Here is a 17,408-nt window from a genome sequence, read left to right on the forward strand (position 1 = left end):
CTCTAAGAAAATATGTTGAACGCACTCATTTGAATAAGGTCAATAAAAATCATGGCAGAAAAAATAAGGTTTCTTTGATTTTGATAAAGAATCAGCAAAAAGAAAGTAGATAAAAAGCAAGAATTCTAAAAAAAAAAAATTAGTTTAAGCACATGAAAGAAAAAAGTTATATTAAAAATACTCACTGGCATTGAATAAAGCAGTTATTTATTTTTCAAGTTTTATGTAAAGCTAAAGAAATAAATCTCATAGACAAATGCGCTCTGATTCTGATTGGCTGTTTATTTCTATACAAAATTCTCACAGATTCTGATTGGCTCTTTATTTCTGTACAGAATTCTCACAGATTCTGATTGGCTGTTTATTTCTGTACAGAATTCTTACAGATTCTGATTGGCTATTTATTTCTATACAGAATTCTTACAGATTCTGATTGGCTATTTATTTCTATACAAAATTCTTACAGATTCTGATTGGTTGTTTATTTCTATACAAAATTCTCACAGATTCTGATTGGTTCTTTATTTCTGTACAGAATTCTCACAGATTCTGATTGGCTGTTTATTTCTATACAAAATTCTCAGATTCTTATTGGCTGTTTATTTCTATACAAAATTCTTACAGATTCTGATTGGCTATTTATTTCTATCCAGAATTCTTACAGATTCTGATTGGCTGTTTATTTCTATACAAAATACTCATAGATTCTGATTGGTTGTTTATTTCTATACAAAATACTCACAGATTCTGATTGGCTGTTTATTTCTATACAAAATTCTTACAGATTCTGATTGGCTATTTATTTCTATACAGAATTCTCATAGATTCTGATTGGCTCTTTATTTCTATACAAAATAATTGTGGCAATTTTCGTTGATGTTTATCTGCAAAAGCTTCAGAGTTGGCTATTTGATCAGCTCATTCAAAATGAACATGAACGCTTCATTTTTCAACAAGACGGAGCTCCACCTCACTGGAAGCTCACTGTATGGGCTAATCTCAATGAGAATCTGCCAGAGAGATGGATCGGGCGTGGTGGTGATGAAGACAATTTATCAAATTTTTGGGGACACCCTGTATTTTTATAAAAACATTCTCACAGATTCCGATTGACTCTTTATTTCTATACACAATTTTCGCAGATTCTGGAATGTGTATTCTTTTAATTCATTTTTGAGCCAAAGAAAATCAAACATTTTCTTTTAATAAATTAATTTTATTTTATTTATTTCTTATGTACCTAATTTAATTTTTATGTTAAGGCAACCAGAAGTGCTCCCTATTCCAGGTTTAGAATTTGACATCATATATTTAACAAGATTAGTTATAATTTTGGTTTTTGGACTTGCAAATGCTTATAACAAATCGTACTGAATTACACTCTTTTAAAGTTTGTATAGAATATGAATCGTTTCATTGTTATAATGCTGAGAAACGCATGGGTTGCTGGTGGAGTGAGTTTCATGATTTTAAACCTGAACCTCCATAAAACATATTTGATAGCTCAGTCAGTGGTGCACCAAGTACCAACCACCAGGGTTTGTTTCAAATTTCGCTATACCTAGCAAAACTAATGCGGCATAGAGCCGACGAAACATGCTCTTGTGTATAATTATTTCATTTGAGTGTTAGACTGAAGAACTAAAACTTTTGAATTTAATTTAAATAATCTTATATATTTTATTTTACTCTTTTCATTTATTTTTTATCAGTGTTTCATTTAATTATTTTAACCATTGCTGAATCCGTGACAAGACTATTAACCTCATCAAAACCTAGATTAATTTGCATAAAATTGTTTTGATACTTATATGATTTTATTTAAAGCTCTACATATGTATGAGCATTTTTGAAAAGATATTGTTTCTAAGTTTATTACATCTGAACTTATTTAATTTTATATATATATATATATATATATATATATATATATATATATATATATATATGGTACTCCTGCAGTATTTTACCCACCGATTTCACGATCTTAGCCGAGCGTTGACGAACGCTTTCGGCGTTAACGCCGACGAAAGCCGAGAATTCGGAGCTACTACGGTGCAAGAACGCTAAAAGTATGTGAATAGCAACAACATTACAAGGAAAAGATATTACACACACACACACAACAAAATGGATAAAATTAATACAAAAAATTTGGATAAAATAAATCACAAACACTTACCGTAAGTTTTTTTAAAATAAAATAAATTTATTTTGTTGAATATTTTTTTTTTTTTGGTTCATTTTGTTTTCCGATAGCTTTTTTTTGGGGGGTAAGCAACAGTAATAAACACTTCAATGTTTTTTTTTTTGTGTGTTTTTTTAACAAAACGTTATTAAACAGTAACAACAATGTTTTTTTTTTTGTTTGTTTGTTTTCAGTAATGTTTGTGGGGGGGGGGACAACAATTACTGTTTATCTTTAGTTCCGACTGGAAGATTTTCTACTGACTGTAGAGAGGCAAAGTAGGGAGCAAAGGGTTTTCAGAGGATGTGGAAAGAAGCTCCTTCCCAAACCGGGTAGCCTTCCGCGATTTGATTTATTATGGAGACAAAAGGGTTGTGTCCAAATTTTTGTCTCCACATAAATTCGCATAAATATGTTTCCAACAGCTCCCGGTTTTTTTGTTTTTTTTATCGCTGAATTAAATAGCTGAAATGAAAGGCTGTGTATTTTTACTTTGAACAATAAAATAACTGAAATGAAACGCTATGTGTGTGTAATTTCAATGAAAATTATTCGTCTGCTGCGCGTTCGTTTGAAGCGCCCTGATTGGCTGATAGAGTATCGTACCGCTCGCCATGTTCCGGCGTTTTCCGACGGATGTCGATCAACGCTCGGCTAAGATCGTGAAATCGGTGGGTAAAATACTGCAGGAGTACCATATATATATATATATATATATATATATATATATATATATATATATATATTAAAAGTAAGAGGAGTTATCTGCTCTTATATAATTTTAGTGATAAGATGAGTAAATTTAGGCCGCCATATTGAATTTTAGCTTTAATGTTTTTTTTTTTACTGTAACTCTGATAAACACCTAATATTTCTCAAGTATTGTTTTTACTCAAGAAAATGACACAAATCATGATGTTAGTACAAAATAACTTGTTTGGAAATAATACCCAAATCCATTTCACTGTAAATGCAATTATATATTAAGAAATTACCTATGTTTTTTTTTTGTTTTTTTTGTCTGAAAAGAAACAGGAAATCAAGTCACACAATTCTCATAAGTATATATAAAAAGTAAACAACTGAGCAAAAAAGAAAGCTGATATATCATAATACAATTCGCTTGAATTCAATTTGACTCTGGTAATAAAAACTCATTGATCTGTTGACCTCTAAAGAGGCAACAAAGAACACATTTTCAAATGATAATGAAAAGATGAATGAAAAAACATCTGCTGCTCCATTTGGAAAAAGACGGTCTAAACAGAAGAGAAATCTTAGACTAACACGATCAAATTCAGCTGTTATATTGATTTTTTCTTCTCCTTCAGACTGAAGAAAAAATGTCTGAGTCTATTCTTGAAAACGCTCAGCAAGGAAAGTGGAGTAATTTTGAAAAATAAAAAAATTAAAAACATAAAAATGAAATCATATTTGTACAAAAGAAATGAATTCATGAATGCAACGTGAACAAAACATTCCTAGCAGAAATACATTTTTGTCATTTAAAAGTTATATTATACTTACAAAGCAATAAATATCTAAAATGGCGGACAAAATTAGAATATTGATAACTTGTAACAAGTTATAGTCTACACTATACTCGCAATAAGACCCGATGTTGTCTGGGATTGAATGAAAAATCCGATGTCCCCTGCTTTCAGCCCATAAAACCATATTTCTGCTTTTTAATCGTATATTTTAAAATAATAAATTTTAGGGGTGAGACAGACAAACAGATGTGCGTGAGGACATATTAATAAAGTGACACTAAATGAAATAAACTTTGGTAAATATATAGTCCTTAACCCCACGAGGCACACCAGACGTTTACCAGGAATCAATGAGGAACCCTGAATGCCTTATTAGCATTTTGATTTCAATTTTTTTTTAATTTCTGTAATTTCCAAATTATAAATAAAATAAAATATTTCCTGGACGCAGGCCCCAGGCTAATACTGTACTCCCTTTGTTTAGAATTGAATCTTCTTGTGCTAATGAAAATAAAGCTCTATATCAAGATTACAAAACTTTTCTCAAGTAAAATTTCACAATGAATCTAATAATGATATTAATTTTGTATGAGGGATCTTTTTACAATAATGTTGTGGAGTGGAGTCTTCATTCACTCCAGACATTTATCAACAGTAAAGATAGCACTATAAACAGGAGTTCTCAGTCATTCAACCTTTTTCTTGATATATATAATTTAGACAAAGGTTGTAAAATAGCATGGGATGTTTTTGCTTAATTAATTTTTTCTGCTTTACTTTCTATTCAATCGTCATCATTTCATTTTTATATGTCTTCGTTTGCTTTCAGTTGGCATCAATTACATTTCTGCATGAGAATCACTCCCTTAAATCTTTCTTTTTTTCTCATTGTGTGTGTGTGTGTGTGTGTGTGTGTGTGTGTGTGTGTGTGTGTGTGTGTGTGTGTGTGTGTGTGTGCATCGTAATATTTTTTCAATTATATATTGTGGACTATTATCCTCATCTTTTAATTGTTGTTTCACAACTTTTCGGCCAGGTGGTAACCGTGACGGGATAGGAACTCTGCACTCTCAGCACTTACTGCCTTCCATAGTTGTTTTTTGCCTCATCACGTTTGTGAAAAAACGTTGTGAAACAATAACAAAATCAACAACTCATCTCAATAAATATTCCAATTAAATAAGCAATATTTTTGTTGCTATTTTTAGCAATAAATTTACTGGTATGAATTAGCTCTCATGGGAAATTTTGGAGAGTTTTCTCCCTTTACATATGTATTATCGCCCTGAACAGACATTTGCTCATATACATATACACACAAGTTATTTATTTATAGATAAAATAGTTAGTCATAGACACACACACGGTTTGCTGTACTGTAGAGATCTAGATCGGCAAAACACATACCCGTGGATAACTATTTTATCTATATATCCTGCCATTCTAGCGTTCTATCTAGATTTTCATTCTGAAATTTAACAGTAAGTAGAAATATTTAATGGAACTAAATATTTATATGCCATTTATGTGCATTATGACATGGTTAACTTTATTTCATTTTAAAGGAAAAATGAATTAAAATTTCACTATTAAAACACGGTATTATTCAAGCAGCATTTCAGTTGAGTGAATATTTCTAGTTGCTTCGACTGCAGGGTTACCTTTTTAAAACTCATAAAACATTATGTAACTCAAATGCTCTTTGAACAATATTGCTTTCTTTACTGGTGAGTCATCACTTAATCAGGTTAAAAGCCACTTGAGGATAAGAGTTAATAAGATGGGTTGTCAGTTGATGCTAAAGGATTGAATTTTTATTTTTTTATAACCTAAAAACGAAGTGCTTAATCGATTTAGTGTAACCTGAAAAATAAAAAAAATCAATGAAATATTTGAGAAAGTGAAAGGAAGGGGAGTAAATGAATCACCAAAAATTCCTTTTAAATTTTTTAAAAATCAAAAAAAAAAAAAAAAGATTAGAAAGATATGCATATTCTTTTGAATATTATTAATTAAGTATTAAATTCTCAGATTATACAAAAATAAATATTTAATTTTTTTTTTACAACTATGTTTCAGTTTTATATACAAGTTTTATCAAAATAAATGTTCACGTGAAATTTTAATCAATTTTCTCTGTAATTTTTTTATCAAGTTAGATGTAATGGAATGTGCTCTGATGAACTCATAGCATTTGTGCCTACTCGATGTGAATACTCCTGACGATCCCGACAAGCAACAAAATTCCACCCTTTCACTGTTGAGGTCCCTAGATACTAGAAAGCTTTCTACTCTAATAGTTTCTTCTTTCAGACTGCTAGACTTTGAAATCCTCTTCTTGTTGCCTGCTTCCCTGACTGTACTGGCTTTGAAAAGGCTTCTAATTTTCATCATTTGGATCTAATGGATTCCGGATAATACCGGATTGGTATAATTAGTTTTTAAGAAATCCGATTAAAAACAAAATGAATTACAAATTCATTTTAATCAATTTGTTCAGAATTGACTGATTCATTTTGTTAAGACAGCAAAACATTCTCATTAAATAGTGAGTAAAAAAAAAAAATGCACTTGAAAGATAAAACAAATTTTAAGTGAAAAATGAAGTCTTGCCACGATGAAAAGAAAAAAAAATGTTATTTTCAGTTTAGAGTAAAATTATAAAAAGATTAAATATTTGGGCAAATGACAAAATATTTATAGCAAAATCAAAAAAGGAAACATATCTAAAAAATTTTATTTCAATTTGGCAGTAAAAAAAAAAAAAAAAAAAAAAAAAACTGGCAGAAATTCAAACATCAAGAATTTCCAAAGGGAATTTGATATTTTTTTGTAAATTGGGTGAGCATTGTTGTTAGTCTCAAACCTTAACACACCCAAAACCAAGTGAATACAAAACGCCCAAATCGACAATAACACTTATGATACCTACTTTACAGACCATAATGAACTCTTCCTTTTACTATAAATACCGGGAGAATATGCCTCTCGGTATTCAGACAAACTTGGCAGCTAAATTGATATTCAACCACTCTCTTTATCTACTGAGTTTATATTTTCTTCAATATAGTTTGTTTTTCGAGTTCAAATTTTACTTCTGGACCTCTTACCAAGCCACAGAAAACATCATCACTGTCATCTTGTGACAGATTGTGCAAGGTTATATATTTACTTTCGCCACAAACTGACCATGAAGCAAAGGAACAACTACAAGGTATTGTGCAGCTATATCTCTATCGTGGAAAGGCCAGCAACAAGAAGACTGGCCTTAATACCATGATGAATTTGTTACATGGCAGCATGCTGGTGGTAATGCTCCACAGTCGGGTCAGAGATCTAATGGATCATTGTGGTGAACCAGTAGAAGTTATCCAGCACCGAATGAGTAATCGAGTACCATATCGCCAGCATCCATTGGGATGGTTGTCTCATCTAGGAGCAGGTGTGGAACATAACCAAAATGGTGGACATAGCAAATCGAAGAATAGATGGGCCAGCCACTTTGGCCGATGGACAGACAAATGACTAATAGATGCAAATGGTGAGAGAGTTGATCTGATTCACTGCATTGAGATCTCTAATGGAATTGGATGGGACTAACTCAAGACATGGAAGGCATTATTGAAATAGTAGAAAATTTCAGCATGAATTTTGTTCAAAATAACTAATCCACGCAAGCAGTAATCACCATAAATAATAATAATAATAATAATAATAATAATAATAATAATAATAATAATATAGGGCTGCTGTCAGATTCCTCTTTTGATAGAATAAATAGGCTTTGATGCTTTAGTCTTTTCCGAATCACAGTACCAAAACATCAAAATCTAGTAGCTCCATGCTAAATCATAAAATAGATTGCAAGTATAAAGTTAAAAAGATACAAAAAAAAATAGCGTAATGATAATATAATTATGATAATTACTTGTTCTACTTGGCTTGAAAATTAAAATAAGGTAAATGTCTATACACTCCAGTGAAGATAAGGTCAGGCAAAGGATGCCATGAAAAGAGGTCAAGCCCTTTTAAAATTTAACTTTGAATAGAACAGGTCGGTCAGCTAAATGTAGTAGCAGTTTTCTTTAGCTCCTAAAAGTGCCCATAAGATAAAAAGCTAAAATTTATATATATTTAGAGTGAATGGAAGCTTTAAGTATAAAGTAATTTATAGCTTTTCCAGTATTTCTCACCATTTTACTTGTATATTTGGCAGTCACTTTCCTTTTTCATGTGGTCTTGAAGAAACTGTTTTTTGTCTGGCATATGTCTGGTATTGCTATCTCCTATCTCATGTTTTATGTATCTTTCTTTCTTTTTTTTTTTTTGTAAAATATACCTTTTTATTACAATGTACATTTTTAGTCTCGTATTATTTATGTCAATCTTTTTTTCCTGATTGCAATTTTCACAACTGCATATGTGTATTCGAAATAAACTCTTCCTTAAACATAATTTCAAATAATTAACAAAAAAGTTAGACGATGTCTTTGTGAATGCAGACCCCCACAGCATCTCTAATACATAATTAATACCAGCATCGGATTTATTGTAAATTTTTCTCATTAAAAACAATACTTAATCTTGGCATAGGGCCTTGTTTTCAATTGCATCTAAAATAAATAGAAATAGACAATGTATAAATTCAACTGCTCAACTCTGAAATTCCCTGTCTTTTTCCTACTTTCCTGACTGTATTAACCGGCAGAAGTTTCAATGTACTGTGAACAGATATCTTGCTGCTCAACTCCCCACATAGTCCCCTGTTAGACACGAACCCAAATAATAGCTTCTTACATTCAAGTGGCAATATGAATTTTTGGGAGTGAAAAGTGTAAAAAAAAAAAAGATTGTTTGAAAAATTTTTATCGGCTCATACTAAGCATTCATACTAAGCTTTCTTTCCAAAAAAATAACCATATCAAGTTGTTATAAAATTGACTTGGCGATCCATAACAAGCCATGATCCATTGGATCAACGTGGTACATCCACTTTCTTCCAATATTCCACTTGTGATTCACTGCAATGAAATCTCAAATGCAATCGGATGGGACTGACTCAAGACATGAAATGCATTATTGAAACAGTATAAACACTTTTGACATGGATTTGGTTCAAAATAACTAATCCATACAACAGGTAATCACTATAAATAATAATAATAATAATACTAATAATAATAATAATAATAGTAGTAGTAGTAGTAGTAGTAGTAATATGAACATGAATATGTGGTTGTCACCAGATTCGTCTTTTGATAGAATACATGAGCTTTAATGTTTGGGTCTTTTGTGAATCACGATTTCGCAACATAAATTCAACTGCTGAACTGTGAAATTCCCCATCTGTTTTCCTGCTTTCCTAACTGCAATAACAGGTGAAGAAATGTAAAAAAAAAAAATCACACAAAATGGGATTGTTTGAAAGATTTTCATTCATGTCATATATTGTATCTTTACCTTAATGCCATTTTAGTTGGAAATGATTATGTAGTGCATAGCATAGTGTGACATTCATTTGAGTAAATGATTGAATTCCTTGAGGAATGAGTCTGATTTAAAACATAAAATGTACAGTAGAACTAGTTTATCATTGATGATGGAGTTCAGAGCATTTACAAGATACGTTTTACAATTGATATCTATTCATAAAAAATAAATGTTGGGTAGAATCGAATCCACGCCCACATGATTTAAACATTTTTGTTTTAGCCATTCGGCTCGTCTATGAAACAATACTTCAACTAAATTAAAAAAAGATTCTTTTTTTTTTTTAATTTTCAATATATTTTGTGGAAAGTAGAAAAAATACCTACAAGCTACTGCAGCAGAAAACATTACTCATCTTCTGAGGAACTCACACGATATCAGATTGTTATACAAAAAAAAAAAAGGATACTTGTTAATTTTCATTGCTTGCAAATCTTATTATTTTTTTTTAAGGAGGAGAAAAAACAAGTTTGTTACAAATGAGAAATAGAAAAAGAAGTCAAGAGACAAAAGTTGAATTCCTAGCAATTGATCAACCAGAACAACATTTTATGAGTGAACTGACATACATCTCTCTTTCAAAAAAGTAACCATATCAAGCTGTCTTTAAAATTCGCTTGGCGACCCATGACTCGTTAGATCAATATTGGTACATCTACTACTTTCTTCCTATATTTCACTTAAAACTCTTCACTTCATGGACTATCACCCCCCCCCTACTTTCCTCTGTAAATACCATATCTCATATAAAAGTGATAAAAAATGTTATTCCTTTATCTTCGAATATTAGCCCTGCATGTTCCCTTATTTTATTCTTTAGTCCTCATATTCAATGAGCAATGTTTCTGACAAAGGGGAAGAATTGCTGTTTTCTGGTTGGAATCTATTATCAGTAGCTAGTTTTTGATTATGAAGTGGTATTTTTATTAAACAATGTTTAGCTTCTTACATCAAGTGGCTTTATGCCTTGTTTGGGAGGGGGGTGATTTCCGTTAAAAAATATTGAGAAAGAAATAGACAAACTGAAAAATTCTGTAGACAGTCATATATGCCATAATTTTTGTTTTGTTTTACTCACCACTTAATAAGGCCAAAAGCCACTAACGGATAAAGATAATGAGATGAATGAAGGAAGGACAGAAAGAGAGGGGGGGGTGAATGAATTGCTGAAATTCTTTTCAGTTTTTTTTTTAATCAATAAAAATCAAATGATTCAAAAATTTATTCTGAATATTATTATTTAAGCAAACATTTTTTTCAAATTATAAAACAAATAAACTTTTTAATAAGCGGATTGTGTTTTCTATGCAAGTTTAACCTATAATGCGACCCCCCCCCCACATCCCACTTTACCTCAGCAAGAAAATCCCGTTTATAAATGTCTTTTTTGGAGCATGAAACACGAGAGAAGTCATTATTCCTACCTAGCAAACAAAACCTACAGTTTTTTAAACATATTTTGAAAATTATCTATTAGGTTCCGCGTAATTAATCAAGCTGCAACCGCTGTCCTACCCCTGCAATGTTGCATTCCCGTACCTGTTTTAAAAATACTTTTATGGAATGTGCTCTGATGAACTCATAGCACTTGTGCCCCCCTCAACGTACAAACTCCTGACTCAACAAGCAGCAAAATCCACCTCTTCATTGTTGAGGTTCCTAAATGAAATGCCTTCCCTCTTTCCTGCTTCCTTGACTGTACTAACATGCAGAAGTTTAAATGTAATGTCAACAGACATCTCGCTGCTCAACTCACTACATAGTCTTATGTAGACATGACCCTAAATAGTAGCCCCTTACGTCCAAGTGGCAATATGACTTGTTTTGAGTGAATTAGAATTTAAAAAAAAAAAAAGGAAGAAAGAAAAGGGGTTAGTGTTTGATCAATTTAATCGCAAATTTTTCATTTCTTTATCAGGGAAAATTCAGCTACACAAAAAAGGGTACTTTCTTAGTGTGTGAATTTCGAAGGGATAAGGAACACCACGCATTGCTAGATTTTTCATTTTCATAAGCATTAGATTTAAATAGTGTTTGTTAACGGTCAACGGATCGATTTTTTAAAAATATGTCGCTTTAAACAAAAACAATATTATGTACATAATTGTCATGTCGAAAACAGTAATGCATCCAAAAATTACGAAAATTTGAGTAGAAAGTTATTTATAGTTAAAAGTAATTTTTACGAAAAATTAGGTAAAATTGCATTTTTCTTAGACATTATAAAGTAGACACTGTAGAATTCGCGCACAGGGACATACCTCGGAACAAATATTTTAGATTACTTATTCATGAAGTGCAATATTTGTTGTCTCTAAGCGATAGACTTTTCTTTACTAAAATCAGTAGCCGTTGTTTTACTCAATGAATTTTCGTAATTTTTTAATATATTACTATTTTCAACATGACAAGTAAGTACGTAATATTGTTTTTGTTTTTTTTATTTAAAACGACATATTTAAAAAATCGATTTGTCGACTCTATCTTAACAAGCACCATTTAAATTTATCTGTTTCTAAACAAGGTTTTCCATTTTGCAAAGTTTGCTAAAAAAAAACTCGAGAGAGAGAGAGAGAGAGAGAGAGAGAGAGAGAGAGAGAGAGAAAGAGAGAGAAGACCATTTAATTATGTCTGGCAAACAGAAAATATAAACTGTTTCAGTATCTCAACCGTGAAAAATTTAGTTAACATCTGGGCCACTCACACCAATAATCCATATGCAGTGACATATCAAAACATTTCTCTAATGGAATGATTTCTTTAAAACAAACATAGTAAAAAAAAAAAAATGTACGCATTAAGCGTGGGGAGATATTTTTGCTTCTAAAAATGTATACACGTATCCCAGCTGTACCAAGAACCAAATATCACAACACTTCCATGTATTGAACCCTAACCCTAACACATGTATTGAACTGAGAATATTACAATAAAACCTGAACGATATCGAAATGTTGGAAGCAAATAATATGAAAAATAAAAGTAAAAAAAAAAGAAGGAATATTTAAATGCCAATCTTGAACCAATTATTGGAAGAACATTAATGACTTACCAAAAGATTCTGGAAGAAAAGTTTCTATTGTAAAGTACAGTAATGATATGATATCGATGCCCCCATTCAGTGTCGAAAAACAAAGGATACCCCCTGTAGGGGCAGCTGCACAATCCCCAACCACACCTCTCCTGAATCAACACTGCTTGAGTCTAGTGACAAGGAGAAGTCCAAGGTGACTGGAAACAATGCCGAGATAAGTGGAGAGCACATACAGCACCTGGATGCCACAAATGGTCACCCATTTCAGTACTGACCAGGTTCAATGTTGCTTAACTTCAGTAATCTGACGGGAACCGGTCTGTGTGTGTGTGGGGGGTCTATTTGTACAAAGTTACGGTTGAAAATGTATTTTTACATCTACGCTAGAAAGAAACGGTCGAAACTCGTATAAAAGTTTAAAACAAAGAGGGCGTGTTTTTAAGAAATGCACATATTTGAAATTGACACAACTTCTTACCGAATTGTTAATTTCATCTATTGGCAGAAGAAGGGAAAATGTTATCTGAAAATTACCACTAAACATATTAGTAAGTACATCTTATTATGTATTTGTGCATTAGGAAACTTTTGACATTTATGCATAACTAACAGTTCAGCCCAGCTTTGCTCGGGCCCTATGTACTGTTTATAACTTTATATGCATATATATATATATATATATATATATTAAAAAGTTTGACTCATGTCCAGGTAACCTACATCTAAAATTCCAAGTGTTTAGACTCCAAATTAGCGAAGGAGTTTGGTAGAGTCTGCAAAGGTTAACGCTTTCAACTTTGACCTCTTGGCCCAATTTTCGCCCAAAAACTGATTAAAAAACTTGCTGCATGTCTGAATACCCTTTAAGTAAAATTTCAAATGTTTAGACCAAAAATTGGCTGAATAGTTTACTAGAGACCGCAAAGGTCAAATCTTTGGAACTTTGACAGCCAAATTTTCGGCAAAAAATCGATTAAAAAGCTTGTGCTATGTCTGAATACCCTTTATATAAAATTTCAAATGTTTAGACCAAAAATTGGCTGAGAGGTCAAATTTTTGAAAACTTTGACCCCAATTTTGACCTCCCCCCCTTAACATTTATTGTTTTGGGCTCAAATCAAATTAAAAAGTTTGATCCATGTCCAACGAACCTACATCTAAAATTTCAAGTGTTTAGACCCAAAATTGGTGGAGGAGTTTGGTAGAGTTTTCAATTGAACTTTAACCTCTTAACAGTCAAATTTCTGGCTGAAAACCAATTAAAACGATTTTCTCAAATCTCAATAATCCTTATGTCAAATCTCGAATCTGTAGACTGAAAATTGACAGAATAGTTTGCTAGAGAAATGTACACACACAGACAAACAATTTCACTTTTATAAGATACTATCATGGGTGCCCGGCGTTGCCCGGGTGTTTGGAGGTGTATGTTGAGCAAAAAAAAAAAAAATAAAATAAATAAATAAATAAAAAAAAATAAAAAAAACGGTCAATTTTTTTAATTTTGACCCCTATTATGACCCCTTAAAATTTATTGTTTTGGGCTCAAATTAAGTTAAGTTAGATCCATGTCGAAGGAACCTATATCTAAAATTTCAAGTGTTTAGACCCCAAATTGTCGGAGGAGTTTGGTAGAGTTCTCAAAGGTCAAATCGTTGAACTTTGACCCCTTAACAGCCACATTTCTGGCCGAAAACCGATCACATCGATTTTCCCAAATCTCAGTACCCTGTATATCAAATTTTGAGTCTGTAGACTGAAAATTAACAGAGTTATTGCGAAGGAAAATGTACACAGACACACAGACAGATAGACACACACACACACACACACACAGACACGTCCACTTTTATAGATATATAGATAGATATATATTCATTGTATTACATGTAATCATAAATAAATCCTGTTATATTTTTACTAGCAAGGCTAACCGGCATTGTCCATGGCAAAATTGTAACATAACGTATATCCCACTCCTCTCTCTCTCTCTCTCTCTCTCTCCCTCCCTCCCTCCCTCGTTTTTTTCCTTTCTCTGTCTCTTCCTTTTTCTTCACCCAGCCCATTCCTTTTTCTGGATATATAACCACACACGTAACTCAAGGGAAATAACTGCGAAAAAAAAATCAGAATTATATCCCTTTTTATGATAACATTAAAAGATGTGCGTATGCCTTGATAACTTTAAATGATATAAATGGCCATTTGGCCCCAAATAATGGACTTAAACAGAAAAAAATTATACATCCAGGCTTTCACCGATTAAAAAATATCAACTATGTGGATATTTGTTGTGTACTTTTTAAGTTTTAGTTAAACATACAAACAGACGTTTGCTCTTTACATATTTAAGATTTTTACTTCTTTCTTTTGTATTTGTATAAGAACAATAAGGAACAGATAATTCTCATATTTTCTACAGGAAAAAAAAAATACAGGCACATTTTAATAATCCAAAAATAACCAGAGAATGACGAATCGAAAAGTTATGGCACATTGTAAATAATTGCAAAACAAAACAAAAATAGAACAATAAATTGCTAAGAAATTGTTTGGCTAAATGAAAAAAAAAAATTACAAAACAAAAAACAAAAAACATAAAACAAACGAACACCAACATTCCAACAAGAAACACCCACTGAAAAAAAATTTTTTTTTTTTTTTTCTTTGCACTAAGTGGCAAAAATGTGTCATAGTAGAAAAATGTCAACTTTTCACAAAAGAGGGGAATACTTTAATACAAATAAAGAACCAGAAAATCATACCTCCTTTTTTTATACAGGGTGGAGTATAAAGATACCCCCATATTTGGAGTGAATACCGTGGAATGTAATGGTATTATTGTATCTCCTTTGCTTAAAATAAAACAGAATTATCCATGTACATTTAGTTTCAGAATATTGATAAGTATTATTTAAAAAAAAATATTGATAAGTATTATTTAAAAAAAAAATATTGATAAGTATTATTTAAAAAAAAATATTGATAAGTATTATTTTAAAAAAAGATATTGATAAGTATTATTTAAAAAAAAAATATTGATAAGTATTATTTAAAAAAAAATATATTGATAAGTATTATTTAAAAAAAAATATATTGATAAGTATTATTTAAAAAAAAAATATTGATAAGTATTATTTAAAAAAAAAATATTGATAAGTATTATTTAAAAAAAAAATATTGATAAGTATTATTTAAAAAAAAATATTGATAAGTATTATTTAAAAAAAAATATATTGATAAGTATTATTTAAAAAAAAAATATTGATAAGTATTATTTAAAAAAAAAAATAAATAATAAAAAAATAAAAAAAACATTAAGATTTTTTAAAGTATTTTGTTGCTATAAATGTCTGGTGCAGATCCTACGATACCATTGTATTCCCTTGCTTTGAAATGAAACGTGATACATCACTCAATATGTCTCGAATTCAATTAATAAAACAATTTTTAGGCAAAATTCGTTTTCATCCATCAACATAGTTACCTTCCAGAGTGACAGACTGATTTTAACCCTTCTCTAACACTTTGCTACAATTTTTACAGAACGATTTGCTTTTGATCCCAAAATATACCCCAGTTTTTAATATCACTTCTTTGTTAGAGCAAAATCTCTTTCCCTAGATCATTCTTTTGAGGTCTGCCAACAGTTAGTAGTCACTAGAGGTTAGATCTGGAGAATATGGTGGGTGTGGAAGGAATTTAAAATCCAATTCATGTACTTTTGTCATCGTAGCTTTATCAACACATAAAACTCAGATGGTGCCATGGTTTTTAAAATTTGCAACAATAGCTTCACTTAAATAACTGATCTGTAAACTGGGTTCAAGTTCTGACACATGCCATTTGAAGGTTAGTACTTTATAAATATCATATGGATTTATTTTATTAGTGGCGCCATTAATAACTCAAGCTTGATATTTATTGAGTGATGTGTTACTAATCAAAGTATTCGGGGTAAAGTAGTTTCAAAATATACATGATTATGACGGTCCATCACTCAACCCCTCGGAGGATATTGTGACATATTTCCTTTTATATATGTCCGATGCAAATGTAAACTACGATAATGTTGTACTCTTTTGGATCTAAACAAAACATATTTGTATACTGCATAATGTAGTTTCAGTATATATATATATATATATATATATATATATATATATATATATATATATATATATACATACATACAGTGGGTGAAATTAGTATCCGATACAAAGCAAAAAGTTGATTTATTTTTATTACATGAAAACAAGCGCTATTCTAATGTATTTTTGTATGATAAATACAAATCTCATATCAAAAATCATATATAATTACACAGTCACTAGATATCTAAAGTTCAAAAAGTATCTAACGCACAGGAAAAATAGTTTTAATTAGCCAAATATTTGTCATGTGATGGTTCAGAGAGTTACATAAATCCAGACAACTCTTAACGGTGTATTATTTCTTTTTCATTAGTCTTGTTCCTCCTATAATTACTGGAATGATGGCGATTTTCTAAAGATTCCAGTTGTTTCATGTCGTACATAAAACTTTGATATTTCTTTATAATTTTTCCTCTCAGCTTTGTTTGACCCAGCATCATTGGAGGACACTAACTTCTACTAAGGTTGCTTCTTTCTCTTTCTTGTCCCATATCGCCATGTCAGATTTAATAGCTTTTCGGGTATGCTGACAAGGTTAGGGGTGTCTATTCCGAAATCTTTTAATAGAATATATACTTTTTTTTTCAAGTCGGTTTCTATTTAACCCATAGTTGGGACCCTAACAGGTACTACCACTTCGGGTCAGAGTGGACCTGGGAACAATGGCAATTAAAGGGTGGCTCCACACTCCCCAAAGCCCGCAAGCTGGGGCCTCACCATCGGATATAGTTTTAGGTCATATCCAGGACAACAAACATGTTGACTGTTCAGGGTGTAAAGTAGTTAATGTTAGGACAATTAATTGGAATCGAGAATTGAAAATATCAGCAGTGTTTAGGGTATCGGAATCAGAGAAAAATTTTGCCTGGTTTCCGAATCCTAAAATGATATTTTTTTATTTTAATTTTTGTTTAAAACTTAATTTTCTAAATGATAAACGATGAGTTGGACGTAATGTAAAAATGTACCGAATTTAAAAGGGAACGAAATTCAAATTTCCGTTCCATTTTTACAACAACCGTAAAGAAGAGCATTCTATGCAAATTTTA

The 17,408-nt window shown here is 31.1% G+C and overlaps 1 protein-coding gene across 6 annotated transcripts in view; it reads right to left on the bottom strand.

Moving 5' to 3' along the window:
* LOC145259910 (sodium/calcium exchanger 2-like) overlaps window positions 1–17,408 on the bottom strand; it is a 323,080-nt gene that overhangs the window by 17,004 nt on the left and 288,668 nt on the right. The gene's annotated exons all lie outside the window — the stretch shown is intronic.

This window comes from Euprymna scolopes, chromosome 35 (assembly GCF_053919585.1).
Source record: "Euprymna scolopes isolate OS-2025 chromosome 35, ASM5391958v1, whole genome shotgun sequence".
NCBI lineage: Eukaryota > Metazoa > Mollusca > Cephalopoda > Sepiida > Sepiolidae > Euprymna > Euprymna scolopes.